Below are 16,286 nucleotides of genomic sequence, written 5' to 3' on the forward strand. Positions count from 1 at the left end.
ACACACACACACACACACACACACACACACACACACACTCACATATATGCTTGTCTTCTCTATGAAAGGAAACTATGGAAAGATTCCTTTATTCTGAGATTTCTCACCCAATGCCAGGTTTTTTTCACGTGTTTTTCTGAATGATGACAGTGATTTTATTTAGATTATTAGTCTCCTCAGCAGACATAATTTTATCTATAGAAAATTAACAAAAATAAACGCTAAAAAAAGTCCACAAGACTGCGATGATTGTTTTCAGGAAGGCAATCCTATTGTACTTGTGGTGCGCCCTCATTTATTCAGAGTGACACTTTAAAATGGCACCGACTTTTAAAATTAGTTTTTATAGCTAGCTTATCATGACATTTTCATACCTGTGTATCATTATACTTTGATCTCATTCCTTCTCCTTCCAAGGTCCTTGGCAGCTTCCCTCTCCCCATCATCCTATTATCCAAGCTCCCAACTACAGCAGAATTTCTCTGGGAAACTGCCAGCCAAGTGTGACAGAGAAGCAAGCAGGCCAGCTAAGTAGGTGGGTGAGTTTCAGATCTTCACCCTTCTTCCTCTCTTCCATATTCAATCCTTCGGTCTCACCTCCAGCTCTGTAGACTACCTGTTGTGGCCTCTCCTCACATTCCTAGGGGACTAAACAGATCCTTCTGGAACAGCCTGTTTTCCTCTTCCTGTGAATTTCCTCAACGACCCCCCCTCCAATACCTAGGGACATGTTTTTACCAGGGAGTTCTTGAATCCAGAAGAATTTCCTACCAGGCAACACACAGCCACCACACTTTCCTAAGAACCAGAGAGGGTAACAGAAACCAAGGGGGTGGAGAGGAAACTCCCAACAAAGACAAGACCAGATATCAGCACCTAGAATTACAATCTTCCTAAATTCAGATGCCTATATGCCAGCATAAATATGTCTCCACTAGAGCCTAGCAATCCTACATAGCTGAAGCACAAGACAAAAACCATAAAACAGTCTTTATGAATATGATATGAGGTCTTAAAGAGGAAAGGAATAAATCCCTTAAAGAAATCTACGAAAATAGAACCAATGAAAGCAAATTAATAAGACATTTTAGGACCTGAAAGTAGACATAGAATCAATAAAGAAAACCCAAACTGAGAGAAATTTGGAAATGAAAAATTTAGGAACTTTAACAGAAACCTCAGAGGCAAGTCTTACCAGCAGAATACAAGAAATGGAAACAAGAATCTCAGGCATGGAAGACACGAAAAAAGAAATGGATACCTCAGTCAAATAAAATGTTGATTCTAAAAAAATCATGGCACAAAACATTCAGGAAATCTGGGACACTATGAAAAGTCTAAATCTAAGAATAACAGAAATAGAGGAAGGAGAAGAATCCCAGATCAAAGGCACAGAAAATATTTTTAAGAAAATCAAGGGAGAAAATTCTCCTAAACTAAAGGAGATGCCTATCAAGGTACAAGAAGCATACAGAACACCAAATAGACTAGTTCAGAAAACAAAGTCCCCTTGGCAGATAATAACCAAAATACTGAAGTACAGAACCAAGAAAAAAATACTAAAAGCTGCAAGGAGAAAAGAACAAGCAACATGTAAAGGCAGACATGTTAGAATAACATCTTATTTCTCAATGGAGACTCTAAAAGCCAGAAGGGCCTGGACAAATGTTCTACAGACTCTAAGAGACCACAGATGCCATCCCAGACTACTATACCCAGCAAAACGTTCAATTACAATGGATGGAGAAAATATGACATTCCATGATAAGACTAAATTTAAGCAGTATCTATCTACCAGTACAGAAGGAAAACTCCAACCCAAAGATTTTAAGCAAAGCCAAGGAAACACAAGAAATAAACAATTTCAGGTCAACTGAATGAGGGGAAGGACACAAATACTACCTCAACAAAATAACAGAAATTGATAAACAATGCTTATTGACATCTCTCAATATTAATGGTCTCAAATTCCCCAATAATAATAGACATAGACTAACAGAATGAATAAAAACAAAAAGCAAACAAAACAGGATCCATCCTTCTGTTGCATCCAAGAAACACACCTTAACACACTAAGGACAGACATCACCTCAAGGTAAAAAGATGGAAAAAGATATTCTAAGCAAATGGATCTATGAAGCAAGAAATGGTATAGTCATTTTAATATCTGACTAAATAGATTTCAAACCAAAACTAATCAGAAGAGATAGGAAAGGACAATACATACTCATCAAAGAAAAAGCTCACCAAGAGAACATTACAATTCCTAACATCTATGCACCAAACACAAGGGCACCAAAGTTCATAAAAGAAATCCAAATACAGCTTAAACCATATATTGACCCTCACACACTAATAGACAAGTCATCCAGACAAAAACTGAATACAGAAATGCTGGAGCTAACAGAAGTTATAAACAAAATGGACTTAACAGATATTTACAGACCAGTTTACCCAAACACAAAAGAATATATCTTCTTCTCAACAACTTACAGAACTTTCCTCCAAACTGACAACATGCTCAGACACAATACAAGTCTCAACAGATACAAGAAAATGGAAATAACACCATGCATTCTATCTGACCACCACGGATTAAAACTGGATATCATCAACAACAGAAACAACAGAAAGCTCATAGAAACTGAACAACTCACTAATGAATGTTAAAAAGGGTCAAGACAGAAATTAAGAAAGAAATCAAAGACTCTCTTGAATTGAATGAAAATGAGGACACAATACACTCAAACTTATAGGACACATAGAAGGTGGTTCTAAGACGCAAGTTTATAGCATTAAGTGTCTATGAGAGAGAGAGAGAGAGAGAGAGAGAGAGAGAGAGAGAGAGAGAGAGAGAGAGAGAGCTCTCCTCCTAGCAACTTAACAGCGCACCTGGAAGCTCTAGAGCAAAAAGAAGAAATCACAGGCTGGAGAGATGGCTCACAGGTTAAGAGCACTCGCTGCTCTTCCAGAGGTCCTGAGTTCAATTTCCAGCAGATATAACGATACCTGGTGCCCTCTTCTGGCATTCAGGCATATATGTAGGCAGAACACTGTATATATAATAAATAAATAAATCTTAAAAATATCACACCCAAAAAAAGTAGATGGCAAGAAAAAAAATCAAACTTACTACTGTGGTCAATAGAATAAAACCCAATGGAACAATACAAAGACTCAAAGAAGACTGACAAGCCCTTATCCAAATTAACTAAAAGTCAAAGAGAGAATAATATATAAATTAACAAGATTAAAAAATGAAAAGAAGGACATAATATATCCAAGGAAATCCAGAGAATCATCAGGACATACTTTAAAAACTGGTACTCCACTAAATTGAAAAGTCAAAAGGAAATGGATAATTTTCTTGATAGATATCAGTTACCAAAGTAAAATCAAGATCAGATAAGCAATTTACACAGACCCATAACCTCAGTGAAATAGCAGTCATTGAAAGTCTCACACCAACTCCATTCAAAATTCTTCCAGACCAACAGTCCTCAAATTATTCCACAAGACAGAATGAGAAGGAATATTGCCCAGTTTGTTTTATGAGGCCATAGTTACCCTGATACCAAAACCACATTAAGACCCCACAAGAAAGAGAATTACTGATCATTTTCCCTTATAAACATAAATGCAAAAATACCCAATAAAATACTTGCAAACAAAACCCAAGAACATATCAAAAAGACCTGCTACCATGATCAAGTAGGCTTCATCCCAGAGATGCAGCGATGGTGCCACAGATGTAAATCAACAAATGTTATCTACCATATAAACAAACTGAAAGACATAAACCACACAATCATCTCATTAGATGTAGAAAAAGCCTTTGACAAAAATCAAATACCCTTTCAAAATAAAAGCCTCAGCAAGATTAGGGATACAAGGAACATACTTCAACATAATAAAGGTAGTTTACGAAAGTTTTTCAGTTTCCTGAGGTCCCATTTATTAACTGTCAACCTTAGTGCCTGTGTTAACAGGTGTTCTGTTCAGGAAGTTGTCTCCTGTGCCCATGCGTTCAAGGCTATTTCCCACTTTCTCTTCTATCAGGTTCAGCGTGACTGGATTTATGTTGAGGTCTTTGATCCACTTGAACTTGAGTTTTGTACAGGGTGACAGATATGCATCTATTTGCATTCTTCTACATGCTGAAATGCAGTTATTCCAGCAACATTTGTTGAAGATGCTTCCATTTTTGGGCATATACCCAAAGGATGCTCAACCATACCACAAGAACACTTGCTTAAATATGTTCACAGCAGCCTTATTCATAATAGCAGAACCTGGAAGTAACCTAGATGCCCCTCAACTGAAGAATAAATAAAGTGTGGTACTTTTACACAATGGAATGTTATTCAGCTGTTAAAAACAATTGATTGGCTTAGGAAATCTGAAGGTGAATGGATAGAACTAGGGAAAAAACTCCTTCCTGAGTGAGGTAACCCAGATTCAGAAAGACAAACATGGTATACACTCACATAAAGCATAACCATGCTATAATCTACAAACCCAGAGAGGTTAGGTGTTGTGGAATATTAGTTTAATATAAGTTACATTCATTTATGCTGTGAAATATTTGTTTAATGATGCAAAGATGTGTTGCATGCTTTTATGTCACATTTGTTTAACTCTGTGAAGATGTTACTTTGCCTGTCTAAAACATCAGCTTGGTCTATTAAAGAGCGGAATGGCCAATAGTGAGGCAGAAGAGTGAGATAGGTGGGGCTGCCAGGCAGAGAGAATAAATAGGAGGAAAAATCTAGAGAGAAGAGGGAGGAGCAAGAAAGGGAGGAGAGGAAGAGGTCAAGGACCAGCCACACAGCCACACAGCTAGCCAAAGAGTAAGAAGTAAAGAAAGATATATAGACTAAGAAAGGTAAAAAGCTCAGAGGCAAAACACAGTTAAAGAGAAATGGGATAATTTAAGTTAGAAAATCTGGCTAAAAACAAGCCCAGCTAAGGCTGGGCATTCATAAGTAAGAATAAGTCTCCGTGTATTTATTTGGGAACTGGGTGGTGGGCTCCCAAAGAGTAAAACAAAGTAAAACAAAACTAAAACCAAACAACAACAACAACAACAAACCCAAGTACAGCTAGGTAACAAGGAAGGCCCAAGGGGACACATGGATCTCCCTGAGAAGGGGAAACAGAAGAGATCTAGTTGGTGGAGCAGGTGAAGATGGAAACCGGAGGGACTGGGTCGGGGTGTGGGTGAATGGAGGGGAAGAGTACTGAAAGAGATGACTGGAAGGGGGTGCATTTCAGGGACTCCTCCATGCAAGGGAAACCCCCACAAATATACAAGGATAATCCCAGCTAAGACTCCTAGCAATAGTGGCCATCTCCTATGATCAGATTGCTGCCTACCCCAATTGTCATCAGGGAGCCTTCATCCAACAACTGATGAAAACGGATGCAGAGACCCACAGACAAACATAAGGCCAAACTTGGGGAATCTTGATGAAGAGATGGAGATAGGATTGTGGGAGCCAGAGGGGACAAGGATATCACAAGAAAATTCACTATTATTCTAAAAGGAAAAAATGTAGCAAGAAAATGACTCGCAATGACATTCGGCTATCTATTCAGAGACCAATGCCTTGCACAGCCATCAACAGAGAAGCTTCCTCCTGGAGCAAATGGGCAAGAACTATGGAGACCCCCAGCTAGATATTATGCAAAGAGTGAAAGACCTTAAAACACCAAACACTAAACTGGTTGTTTCCATCAAATCCCTCCCCTCAGGACTCAGGGACCCCTACAGAAGAGGAAGCAGAACACAAGACCCTTTAAATCAACATGATCGATGCACATATGACCTCACAGAAACTGAGGCAGCATGCACAGGGCCTACATGGGTCGGCACCTGTTATGATTCTAGAGCTAAAAGGAAAGTGGACATATGTCCTACCCAGAGGCCATCTCCAACTGATAACCACTTGCAAAGGAAACTCTAGCTTCCTCCAAGGGAATCTCACTGGGGAAACAAACTATTCTTAAGGGTAGGGCTGCATATCCAGGAGCAGATGGCCAACAGAAAATGAACTCAATTATTAGAATATTATATTCAGGTGTGTTACTTTTGTTTATGCTGTGTTAGATTAACTGTGAAGCTGTGATTCTTTGTCTAAAACACTTGATTGATGGGGAAGCCTTGTTAACCAATTGTCTTTAAGAGGTGGGGCCAAGTTAGGGTGTGGCTTTCTGGAACCTGAAGAAAAACCCAGGTGCTCTCTCTGTGGTTCCCTCACCGCACAGCTGAGCTTGGACTTCTTGTTCCTGTTTCATGAGATTTTCCCCTTATAATAAATAATTGTTTATCTTTTAGCTAGCCTGGTTATTTCCAGAATCGAGTTAACTTCTATGATGGTCCTAATAAGGAGACAAACGGCCAATAGCGAGGAGCAAGGCTAGGCAGGGCTGGCAGGCAGAGAGTATAAATAAAAAGGAAAAAGGGAACAAGGAGAGGAGGATGTCAGGCGTCAGCCACCCGGACAGTCATGGAGTAAGAAGAAAAGAAAAATATACAGAAGTAAGAAAGATAAAAGCCCAGAGGGAAAAGGAAGTTGGGATAACATAAGAAAAGTTGGCTAGAAACAAGCCAAGCTAAGGCCAGGCATTCATAACTAAGACTAAGCCTCTGTGTGTGATTTATTTGGGAGCTGGGTGGTGGGCCCCTCAAAAAGCCGAAAGAGTTAAACATCACACAACACCCAATGGTATTTTTGGAGGTACCCTGTCTGTCTCATAATGAATGCCATGTCAGGGCTCTTTTTCTTTTTATTTTTTTCTTATTATTTTTATTTTATCTATATAATGTTTTTCTTCTTTTTACCTTAAAGGTACTTTGTGTATATATTATGGTTTCCAGTTTAGTGTTTTTATGGGATTCCTAAATATGCAAAATAGTAGGTCTCTGTTTCTTGAGTCTCTTCTTGGCCTCATTTCCTTCTGTGTGTTCTATCCAGTTCCAATGTGTTTGTTTTTGTATTTTCTTACTTATTGTATTTTATTAACCCAAGGAGGCTTGTTTGATTTCCGATGGGAAACAGAGGGAATGTGGGTGGGAGTGGAGGTAGGGAGGACCTGGGAGGAGTGGGGGAAAGGGAAACCATGATCGGCATATATTATGTGAGAAAGAATCTATTTTTGACAAAATGGAAAATGTGTCACCACTTCCCTCTATCGACAAAATCCCTCTAAATTCTGTACTGTCCCTCACATGTCAGCCACCACACCCAGCCTTTTCTTTTTGACACTGAGAGAGAGGCAACATAACTGGAAAGAATAATGGTGCAGTTTAGTGGTTGGAGTGGGAAGAAATCTTTTCAGATCAGATACTATTTTAGATGTTCCGATCTGTAATTATCCCAGGGTAGAAGTCTTGCTGGCTGCAACTCTAATCTAGCAGTTCTGAGTGAGAGGGCACCATAGTTCTACATCCTGTCTCTCTCAAATCCTTTATGCGACAAGTGGCAATAGACAGAAATTTCAGATATCCATTCACAAATCTTAATAACTGGAAAATCATTTTAAACTGTAAAAATATGGGGAAAATCACCTATAATTCCAATACACAGAACCTAGTACAAACTGTTAGCATTTCAGTGCCCTTACCTCCATTTCTTTTTAGCCGTTTGCTTAAAATGAGAAATGCTTTTCAGCTTTTAATTAAACTAATTATTATACTTTATACCTGGAACAAGCAGTTTTTAATTTTATTTTATATTAGTTTTTGTGGTGTTCGGGATCAAATCCAGAAACTTGTGTGTGCTAGGCAACTATTCTACCTCAAGCTAAATTCAACCTTTAGTAGTGATTTAAAATACCTTCTTCCATGTGTCAACTGTACAATAATGGATTCAGGTGGGATGGTCAAAGGATGCTAACGTCAGTGACAATATAAAAAGGATTAGATATTTACATACTTTCGAATTTGCTCTCCATGTGATACTTATTAATTACAAAATAAATTAAAAGATAGTGGCATTATAGTGTATAGCAGATGCCATTTGCTGCCAAGTGTTCAAAATGAACATCTCCACTACAGGGAGAGGCTAGTCCCCCCTTCTTTTAATAACGTCCTGAGAAGAACAGCACATGGCACTGGAGGGAGAGCTCACGGTTGAGAGCACTTGCTGCTCTGACAGGCAGCTGGGTTTGTTCCTAGTACCAGAACGGTGGCTCCTGACTGTCTGTAACTCTAGGGGATCCAAAGCTCTCCTCTGGCCTCTGCAGGAACTAGGCACATATATGACGTACAGAAATACATACAGGCAAATATACATAGACAAAATTTTCACTCTTTGCCAGGCGTAGTGGCACTTGCTTTTAATCCCAGCACCTGAGAGGCAGAGGCAGGCAAATCTCTGTGAGTTTGAGGCCAACCTGATATACAGAGCGAGTTACAGGACAGCCAGGGCTACCTGAGAAATCCTATCTCAAAAAAAAAAAAAAAAAAAAAAAAAAAACTAACCTAAAACAAAAGAAAGCAAAATAAAAGGCATACCTAAGATCCTTTCTATAAATGCATAGTCTTAATCATTTACGGGGAAACAGTAGACAAAATAAAATGAAAGACAGTCTATGATTTAAGTGGCCTATGAGATAATTTATGTTATATAAGGTATATCCCATCAAAGGCCAAGTAAATATTTTGGTTGTGAGCCTTACCATTTAATGGCTAAGTAATTCTCTCCAGTCCACCAAGTAACTACTGTAGATTAATAAAGACAGAAGTGACTTCACAGATTCCAGCACCTGATCCTGAATCTTTCTTTGTATAGATGACATTATTGAGACGGCTGGGGAAATCTAAACAAGATTTTGTCATAGACAATAGTAATTATGCTAATAGCATGATTTTGAGATTCCAAGTGTGACTGTGTAAGAGGATGCGAATGTTCTAGGGGAATATGCAGTGCATATTTGAGGCAAAGCACAATTACCCATGCATTTGACTCATGTGGTCCAGAAAAGACAATGTTCTTCTCCTCACATTCATGGGGAAAAGATGAGGCACACATGATAAGATGTGCACACTGGAGGAACTGAGTGAAGGAAATTTACAATTCTTAACAGTTTTTACAGCTTTTCAATAAATCTGAAATTATGTCAAAATATAAAGTTAAAATAAAAATTAGTTTTTTATCATAAAATCACACTCAATAAAAAATCTGAAACATAAAGAAACATACTAAAAAGGAAACAGTGGCCAGCCTGGGTCTCGTTACTCCAAGGAGCCAAGTCTTCCCCTCGGCAGTTTTCCCTCCTGTCTTTGGAAAAACTGGTTTCTTTCCAAACTGTATGTAAATTTCAAAATGCTTCATACTCATGCTTTAGTTAATATCCTCAGTATTCCTTTTGTGAGAATCAGAATCATCATAAACTCATAAAGATTTAACTATGGACTCACTTGAAAAGATATCATGGAAGGGTGTGGTGGGGCTCTGAGTAGCTGGTTGCCCATGTCTTAAAACCTGCAATTTAGTTAATTTAGTTTCTTCTTAAATGAGAAGCTTGGGGTAGGTGATTTCTAGGCTCTCTTCCAACCTTAAAATGCTACAACTGTACCATAATCAACCCTCGCATTAATATATATAAAATCTGTAGTGTGTAGCATAGTGTACCATTCAGAGCTGGAACAAGGTACATAAGTTAGAATGAACAGAGGTACAAACTGAGCAGTTATGCTATAGAGGAAGATTAACTATTACATATGCGGAGTTTATAAAGTATAGTTTATAATTAGAGCTAGATGTTACTGGTGATTTGGGATAGAAATAACATAAAACTAATTGGTCATTACGTTAAAATAGATTACAGCTGAAAGTCAATAGATGTCACCCTTTTATAGGAATCTAAAGTATTTATTACAAATTTTATTTCTATATTATACTTTCTTCAAGTATAATTCACTTTAGTCTCATCAATAACCAATTTAACTGGCTGTTTACAGACAGATGGAGAGACAAATGACAAATTAGTACTACCCAGGTTTGTGGCATGAACATAAAAAGTGAATTTATTTTCCAAATACCTTTTATAGCTATAGTCTTGCAAGTAGAAGACATCTTATCTGGTTTGCTATTGATCCAAATGACAAGGCTGAGCATCAGATTAAGGGTATGTCAGAAACTGAGAGAAGGCTACCAACAGACACAGCAGGACAGTAGCTTCTTTCAGAATGATCTATTAAGGCTCCTGTGTTTACAAAGGCAGTTGGAAAAACACAGAACAATGTACTGGGTTGTATCAAGCAGCAAGCAGTGTGACCATAAAGATGCAGGGCGGCGATGTGATTCCCCACACACCCATTGTGATGCGTGTTTATTTTCAGCAGTAATGTGCAGACTTTTGAAGATAAACACAAGATACAGGGTCCCTGCCCCAGTCCACACCCTGTTTCTATTGTCCCCATGTCTTTGTGGACAAATGATAGCATTTCTAAGAGAAGGAGTCTGCTGTAAGTCAACGGGTGACATTATCTAAGCTCCCTGCCAGCTTGAAAGGTCGAGTGCAGTTCAAGAATTTCATCCCAAGATCTTTTCTGGTGATGCCAAAATATAACTTAGCTTAGTATGGTAATGATTTTTTAAAATGCCAAAATAGAGTCCTTTAAAATTCCCAGCTGCTCCTTATATACAGTAAAACATTTGATGAAAAAGAAAAGTTTTAAGGCCAAATACACTAAAACACAAACAACCAAGAGAAACCTGCATAGACTTGGGGAGCCTTTTTTGTGGTTGCCTTGGGATTAGCACAGAAGATCTATTGTTTTCCAAACTAGAATGAACTGAAGAATTTCACGAGAATCAAGGCAATAGAAAGGAAGATTCAGAAAATCCCCTTCTAATGCCTGCAGACAGACTTGGGTTGTTCTTTTAAAACCAAAGGTACTCTCAAGAAAAAAAAAAAAAAACAACATTTGACACTGTTACAAACAATCTAAAACATTGTAGTTTAAAACATCAGTTAAATTTTCAGTTTTACTTGGCCTTTTGTTGTTGTTATTGTTGTTTTAAATAGGAACAAAACATGCCTTCACCTACCATCAGCTTTTAGTGGTCAACATGAGTGTAACTGTATTATCATTAAATGTTGCAGGTATAATTATGTTTAGAGGGATGGTCTTGGATCCTGGACCCAACTCCATACATAATCATGGATATATGATTCAATTGCCAAGTAGCTATAAGTACCTACTTTCTGGAAGGCACTGGCTTTAGAAGTGATAAGCAAGGCAAATTTGGGGTTCAGTTCCTTCAATTATGAAATGATGTAGTCTAATTAAAATACAGAAATGAGTATTTACCAAGTGGTTTGGAGAACACCAGAGCCTAGATGTTATTAGTTTGTGCTGGAAAAAAAAGCTATTCAGATCAACGGATTATAAGAAATCATGGATTAGGAAAAAATAAATAGGTTTCTTTAGTATGCAATTTCTCAAGAGCCTCTACATGCCCTATGTATTCCCCACGATTATTTGACCACGGAGTTTGTTTTTCACACATTTCACAGAAATATGATCTTCCATGTGTCCTTGCACACACGCATGTGTTTGTGTGTGTGAACTCAAGTGTGTGAATGCTCTGGTGTGGTGTGGAGGTCAGAGGGCAGCACTGGGTGGCAGTCTCTGCTTTCCATTTTGTCTAAGACATGGTCTCTGTTGTTTCCCATTGTGTGCACAGGCTAACTGGCCTATGCTGCTGGGAATTCTTCTGCTTTCATCTCTCGTGCCCCAGCAGGACTGCTGGAATTCTAGATATGCACTAGCCATCTGGCTTTCACTGGATCTGGGGGTTAGAACTCTGGTCCCTCAGGCTTGTGTGGGAAGAGCTTCACCCACTGAGCCATCTCCCCAGACTGGGAATGTCATGTTAAGGAGAAGTGATGAGGAATCTGCACTAAATAATGGCTGAGGTCCTTTTAAATTTCATTTCTCCATTTTACTAGGAAATACACTTCTGAATCCTAAGCCTAATTAACTCGGATAAAATAAGTTTGAGAAAATATGTTTGAGAAAAAGCTTTCAAGAAAAATTCAAGGAAAAAGTTATTTAAGGCTATACATAGCTACCAACATAAAATGAAATTCATCAAGAAAGCCTGCCAGCAAATGTCCCAGGAAGACAAGATGACAGGGAATACCTGAAGTGGACAGTCTTTCAAAGGATGTCTCCTTCTGACATACTTTACCAAAATTAGAAACATGTTTTTGTAATGGTTTACATATGCTATTGATGCTAAACACCAAATGTATGTTAGACTGTATGCTTTGTACTGTAGGAGATGTAATTGGTCTACAGCTACTGAGACACACCTGTCTTCCAGACTCCATGCCTTGCACCCATCTTCTACAAGCCCATCACATTACTTTCTTCCTCCCACCTACTCAAATTCCTCATCACACCCTTAACTCCCCTCTGCCATGGAGAAGAGCTATTGCTCTGGTTAGAATCAACTGGCAGTAAACAGGGCTGTAAAGCTCAGAGCTTCCATGTGCAGTCAGGCACATCTGGGAGGATTTCTGATAGCTCACAATAAAATCCAGTTAGTCCAAGGAGACTAAATTTATGAATGATTCTGCTTAGTAACAGAGCCAAGTTCAAGAATGACTCTGCTGACTACTCTCTGTGGAATATTCAATGGGAGGAACTAAGCTTTGAAAGTGCAGAAAATTTAATTCTGAACACCACCAATACATGTAATTTCTATGAAGAGTACTGTGGGACATTGGTAGGTTAATGTATAGATAGTGAGATGTGGAAAGAGAAAGTAAAAAGTTACCATTAAAAATTACCATCACTTGGGAAGGAAATAGATACAGTAGGAACTCCAATTTATAATTGTTTTCTGTGTTTAATGTCCTCAGGGTTTCTAAAAGATAGCAGCCCATTTTCACCTTCCCAGCTCCTCACTCACAGTCCTTCTCAATTTGAGCATTTTTGAAATTTCAGTTCCTTCGTCCACTAGGCATGTTCAAATAGGAAAGAGAAGTCCTGTGTCTTGGGCAGGCAAAGGCTTATTGCAGAAATTGTGTGCCTGTGAAACTAGGTTTCAAGGAGTGACCCCTGGACAATAGGAAGGTGTGTAACTATAGCCCAGTTCACATCCGTAGTTGCATTAGGAGGTCAAAACACAAAATACAAGATTTGTTATAGTAGAAGGAGTGTTTCATACAAACATCCCTTGCTGATTACACCCATCATCTTTTGTTTGTTTACTGTGAGACAGGGTCTAGCTATGGTGACACTCAATATATAGACCAGGCTGACCTCAAACTCAGAGATCTGCCTGTGTCTGCCTCTACAGTGCTTGATAAGGGCATGTACCGTCACACCGACCTTATATACAAAACGTCTGAACCCAAGATGGACCTGTTTGTAAAGGACACTCAGCAAGCTAACACTGGCCTGTAATTTATACTCTATTCATTATGCACCCACCCTCCTTACGTGGAGGGCAAGTCCTATAAGTCCTCCTCTAAACAATCCCAACTTGAATCTTTGGATAACAGTTTAAAGTATGGATACATTACTAATTATAGTTAATGCTCTTGTGAAGAGTGCCTTTTGAACTTAGGAGAAATGAGTGCTTTCCCAATACTTTTGAGGTAATTCTAATTTTCATTCCATATATTATTGTGGGATAAAAGATTTAAAGCTTATTATATAAATTTATGCTTGCAATTAACAAGTAGTTGAGGGCTTTTTTTCTTTTGCATGTGTTGAGGAAGATGATAGCAGGAGTAGAGGACTAGATGGGATATGTTTCTGTCATCTCTGAAGTCAACTCTTAAAGCTTGGCTGAAGGTAAGTTTCCTTTGTTCTTATTTCTGTTTGCTGCCAATTTTTCATATTGTTTCAACATGTACAGTAAGTTGGAACATCTTTTCAAGACTTTCTGCAGGAAAAGTATATTGGAAGCTGGAGACAACACCTCTCTTTAGCTTAGAGGGCAAATTTGTTTGCTGACCAGGATAAGAATAATATTTCACTTGAGGACAAAGGGCCCTGATTTGCTCATAACTCTTGCTATTTGGGGCTTTTCTAAACTTGCATTTCCTCAGGTGTGACATAGGCACCTCAGCTATGCACTTTTTCCTGGAACTGCTTCCATGTTGCCCTTGGTACCTGGACTCAGGAAGGTCCAATGCAGATGAGGCTTGTGCTGCCTGTTGGGTCCTCAGCAATGAGCTATTTAAGCCAGTTTGTGTTTGTGGTCTCCCTAAAGCTGAATCTATGTTACAAGCCAATATAGTAACTGCAGCAGTTTGATTGCAGTACTATCTTCTAAGAAGGTATTCACCAGTTATCTGTTAAAAGATTACCAGTGAAAAATATCTGGCATCACTGTGAAGAATAGTTTAGAGAGAAGAAAGGCTTGAATCAAGAAGGCTACTGGGCCACGTCATTTAATTAGTTCATGGATATGGTAGATGGGGTTAAGACAATAGGTAGACATAGGGGTAAGACCCCTCAAAAGAAAGAGAGAGAGAGAACTCCTGTATGCAAAGAAATTTCACCAAAATCCTCACTAATACTTGAACTGAAAATATAGAAACTCCAAGAAAACTTCAAACACCCGAATTAAAAAATATAATTAGACATTTCAGCTACTGTCCAAGACATAGATATAGAGACTTGAGTTCCACATAGTTGGACGGCTTGGTGCACAACTTAGACTTCCACGGAAATCAAGGACATAGACAAAAAAAAAAACCTGAGTTCTATATAGTTGGCGGGGTTGGTGCACTTCAGGTTTTCATGGAGATGAAGATATAGGTATAGAAACTTGAGTTCCGTATACTCTGGGCTTAGTACACATCTCAGGGTTTCCATGGAAATCAAGACATATGCATAGAAACATGAGTTCCACATAGTTGGAGGGCTTGGTACACAACTCGGGTTTCCATGGAAATCGTATAACTATGCATTGAAATACAGGCCATGGATTAGAAATATGAACCAGGTTCAAGAGATTCATCCAATAGGCAATATTCTCCAGAGGAAGATAACAAAATCAAGAGTCTCTAACAAGGTATCATCCACAATTATGGGTCCATAATCAAAATTATACATGAAAAGAAACAAAAATAAGACTCAAAGTTAAGAGAAAAACAATTATTACAAATGAAAATTAATATGACTTGAATGTTAGCAATATTACAAGGGGCTACATAATGAAAATGCTCAAAGACTCAACAAGAAAGATGGTCAGAATTGCAATTCAGGAAGAGATTCAGCAGACTCCTTGTAACTCTCTAGTCAATCAGCCTAGCCTGGTTGGTGCTTTTCAGGCCACTAAGACCTTGTCTTAAAAGCAAAAGTGGATAGTGTCTAAGGAATGATACCTGAGGAATGATCACGTTGTCCTGTGGTCTGCACACATACCTGAATGCATCTCTCTCTCTCTCTCTCTCTCTCTCTCTCTCTCTCTCTCTCTCTCTCTCACACACACACACACACACACACACACGATGAGGGAGGGGGATAAAGAATTAATCTAAGTTCTAGAGTTGGAAAGCACATAGCCAGAAATATAAAAAATAGCAACATGACATGAATATAATTTTGATAACATCAATAGGAACAGAGACAATGGAACCAAATGTTTGAGAAAAACAAAACAAATAAACGAAACTCAGCTGAAATAGAAACCTTTATACCCAGGTATCTCAGTGAATCACAAAGATGGTTAATATAAATAAAACCATTTCTAGGCACATGATAGGCAAAATGCTGAAAACCCACAAGAAAGAAAGCATCAAAGAGGACAACACCATTACATGTACGAGCAGACAGAAAAGGTGATCTTTCCCCTTGGTGTGCTCTTGCTTCTGATACAGGGTGTGGTCCATTGGAGACCGACCCTGTGATGCTCATGCCCAGCAGTTTCACTACTACCCAGGTGGGATGCCTCCTGCTTCCTAGTCCCAGATTTCTGGCTCTGATCTTTTGTATCTCCACCATCCACATCCAGCAAGGTCTGATCTGGACTCTGGGGAGGGAGATCCTCTTCCATGTTTGTTTCTCCCTTAGAAATTATCACTACACCTGAGAGGTGGTAGTGCTCCTCCTGAGGTTTGCTGTCCTTCCTGAAAGACAACTTTGTACTCATTGTCAAAATAGTAAATGCTTTCCCTCTAAGGTCATAAACACAAGGATACCCACCTTAGCTATATCTATTTGAACTAAGAACAGAAGTTTTAACTGTTAGTTTTTAGCCTAGAAAAGACAAAAAGAAGGCAGGCTTACAGACTAGATAATGAGTTCA

At 38.7% G+C, this 16,286-nt stretch overlaps 1 protein-coding gene across 6 annotated transcripts in view; it reads right to left on the reverse strand.

The window, feature by feature from the left end:
• Invs (inversin) overlaps nucleotides 1-16,286 on the reverse strand; it is a 134,573-nt gene that overhangs the window by 59,468 nt on the left and 58,819 nt on the right. The window lies entirely within an intron of this gene.

This window comes from Alexandromys fortis, unplaced genomic scaffold (assembly GCF_014885135.2).
Source record: "Alexandromys fortis isolate MF-2015 unplaced genomic scaffold, M_Fortis_MF-2015_v1.1 scaffold_92, whole genome shotgun sequence".
Lineage (NCBI taxonomy): Eukaryota > Metazoa > Chordata > Mammalia > Rodentia > Cricetidae > Alexandromys > Alexandromys fortis.